The following is a 3,927-nucleotide window of genomic DNA, read 5'->3' on the forward strand; positions in this document are numbered from 1 at the left end:
GCTGTCTTTTCATTTTTATACCAGAAAGCCCAGCAGGATTTAGCAGAAAGAACACCAGCCTAGATCAGGATACGTGGCTTTTAGTCCTCATCCTAGGACTAACAAGGTAGGTGACTGACAGCATTGCCAACTAACTTAATCTCTCTAAGACTAACAGGTAAAATGAAAAGCTGACTCATGGTATGTAAGGTTATATCCAACTCAGAAATACTGAGGCCAGGATTTGCTTCCTTTGAACTTCAACATCATTAAATATTTGTATTTGTTTACAGCACAATGTGTTGATCGCCAAAGAAACAAGCATGAAGTTTTCAGAGTTAAGAACTGTGTCTCTATCAGGCTGAAACCAGCACAAACATTTTGCACTCCTGCCATCCCTCCTTACGCATTCTCTCCCCACCTCGCATCTCTCGCCAAAACGTTCCCCCGAATCTCTGCTCTTTCCAAATCTTGCTTATTTTGCAAACTCAGACAAATCCTCATTGTCCCAGTAAGCCCCCTCCAGCAAATCACACTGATATCCCCTCTCCTAAATTCAGCTGTTATTATCGTCAATAACACACGGCTGTATTTGGCTATTTATGCCTGCTGTATTGGTCTTCCATGACTATACCGCAAATTCCTGATACGGCAGGGACTGCTAAGACTTTTCTGGATCCCACATAACACCTGGCAAAGTACCAGTGCATTGGCTTCCATAAATTTGCTATTGACTAATGAGTAGTTCAGTGTATGAACATCAGGAACAATTACTATACATTTACCTCATAAAAACTCTACATCGCTTAACAATTCCAGTTCACTTGACCCTTTGCCAACCTTAAACAATGAAATTCTTTTAAAAACTTAATCTTCTTTGTCTGCATAACATTAAAAGCACAAGAAACAAGGTGTAGCATAATATCTCAGTAACTGTCCCACTAACATTGAAAAAGATTTTTTTCTGGCCCATCCTTTTCACATCTATTCTTAACATAACCGAGGAATATGCTGGCAATATTTTTCTGACAACAGCTCCATACTAATGACTAAAATGTGTACTTATATTCACAAATCTATTTAATTATTTTACTTAATAATCAGTTCAAACCAAAAGGAGTCAAATACATTTATACATCTCAAGATATTTTTTTGTCAACTATGACACCAATTCTTTTTCTATATGCTCATTCCTAACCAGGCATCCTGTGTTTTTATTATGTTTTTTTTTCCTTGAATCTATTATCTTCTGCTTTTATTAAGTAAATGTCATTCAGTCTTCATAGGAACATTTTTCCAAAGTCAACATCATTTGAAGTGCTATTTCTTTCTTAACAAATCAAAGCCTTACAAGTAATCTATTAGCATATTATCATTCATTTCATAACTGTTAACTGAAATGGTGGATAAAAACTCTGCAACTGGCTTCAAGGAAATTGCTATATGAATATACTCAAATCTCAACTTCACTTGAGGAGAGTTTTAAGTTAAATTTCTTCTCCATGTAAGAATCTCATTCTCATCAATTTTTTTATTTTGGAACATCCTTCTCCAAAAGAAGGAAAAAGCCTACTATCTTATATTTGTGATATATTTTCAAAATATTGCCAAGTTTTGCATAACAACTTATCTATATGTCCCATTTAAATAGAATTCATTGTCTGAACAATGTAAAAATACCAGTTTAGTGTACTCAAAAACTTTCCCTCTAAATAGTAATTTATTTATCACAATCTAGGTGAAGAAGTGTGTCTGTTTTGTGTTGACATATATGGTCAAAGCCTAAACTGTCTTTTTTCCCTTTCTTGTTCTATTTTTCCATTTTTAATAATTACCTATGAAATAAAAGCTTATTTTCCTAAAGGGAACAGACTTGGCAAAGTTACTCGCATTACCACAATTGGAGTTCTCCCTTTATGGCTGTACCCACTTTTACATCATTTGTACATTCACTTCTCCTCATCTATTCTCAGTCTTAGTTGTCATGGTTTTATTTTCCAGCAAGTGGAAGTGATTCAAGTAGTATTCATAGTTTACATTCATAAGCGGGTCTCCAAAATCCACTTGCATATCCTTTAATATATATCTATTCACACTTTTCTTGCAAGGAAACTAAAGTCATCTATATACAATTTCTCTCCTTCCAGCTGAGGATATTTTTCTACCCAATGACAAATGAAATTCATTTTACCCTACCAGCTAAAAATCCACTGAAAGCAGTGTCCTGACAACTATAAGGATGGATACAGGTGCAATTATGGGAAAACAAATTATTTGCAGAAACTGCTTTAGAAGTAGCAGGGACATTTTCCATACAATAGATATTCATTTAATAGATGTGCTATGAAATATAAACTAAAGACTTCTAATGCTTTGAAGGATTTAGAAATATTATTATATTATTTAAATATGGATCCTTTTCTGTTAATTCCTCTATTTTAGATTTCATAGACTGAGGCACTCACTCACTAACAATGTCTTCAAGAGGGTAAATTCAGCCAGTCCACAGAAAATTAGCACCATTTAGAAGAAGCTACAATGCAACTGGCCACTTCTGACTGCCTAATATTTTCTTTATAGGCTTAGATATGAACCGAATTCAGCGTTTACGCAGAACAAACTACAAAAAGTGTAACGAGTTACTGTATGTACACTGCTTGAGTGACTGGCATAGCGTAGCCTTCGTGTCTGTTTCTTCAGAAGAATTAATAATTTTCATGTATGCCACTTACATTAAAATTAGAGTAATATCACATTTGACTAATTATGAAGAATACACATTTTAAAAAGGAAGAAATGCACATAAAATAGGAAAAATAAGCAGTAGCATTACTTCTTTCTCTGTGTGCCTTTTAAAGAACCTTGAACTAGACCATCTGTATGTACTTCACAATGAAACTCTACAGGCAGCCACTGAGGCTGTTCTCCATAGTATAAAATGAGAAACTCCAAGAGCTATTGAACACTGCATTTTCTAAGTGGAACAGCACACACGCATTTAGCATGAGGGGCTCTGCCACTGAGACACACTGGGGAAATTCACAGTGTTCGATGGCTTCAACTTCACACCCCACAGCACAGCCTCATGCAGGCTGCTGCGCTCAGCTTGGTCCATTCCATAAAACAAGGGAAAGCACTTTTAAAAACCAGCAAACAGGATAATGATTGGAGCTGAGTCTCTTCATTCTCAGATATGCAAAGAAAAAGAACAAACACAAGCACAAGCCATCACTCTGAGACATTTCTCTCCATACTGTCTGTTCTTTGCTCTCAGTCTCCAAGACTAGAGGGAGAAACACAGAAAACTTTCCAAACAATGTGAGTTGTAAATACGTTTGCCTTCACGTTGGTCGTTTTATAGCATTGAATACTTCTGATGGCAGTTATCTTAAACATTCCCTTTATTCCAAGTTACTATTTATTTTATCTCTTTATTTTAGCAAGAGCAAGTTAGGTCTATAGAACAGCATACTCAGTGTGTGGGCTCTATACATTATTTATGAATGAACATGCAAACTGGATGGCTTACAGCTCAATATTCTGCATACATGTAACTGGGGCTCATGTACCATACTCCTGACATGATCTTTTATTTGCCCTAGTCTCAGACTCTAAACACTAGGAGGGAAAAACCCAAGAAACAGAAAAGAGAAACACAATACAAGAAAGACAACTTGGAAGTCATCTTGTTTCATCTTCACCATGGGAATTAATATAAAAGAAACATTTTTTCCAAAGGGTGCTATCAGTAGGTTTGTAACTACACCAACAAATTACACAGCAGAGTATTTTGCAAGCATTGTTTAGAAATAACCGTTCAGCCTAGCAGCTGTAATCACTAGCACATCATCTGACACTTAGAACAATGTACTGCTGCAACATTTCTCTAGGTGGCAAATGTTCTCAAAAATGTTTCACATGGAAACCCAGTTATTCCATTACTGGAAA

Source organism: Vicugna pacos, chromosome 8 (assembly GCF_048564905.1).
Source record: "Vicugna pacos chromosome 8, VicPac4, whole genome shotgun sequence".
In the NCBI taxonomy this organism is placed as follows: domain Eukaryota; kingdom Metazoa; phylum Chordata; class Mammalia; order Artiodactyla; family Camelidae; genus Vicugna; species Vicugna pacos.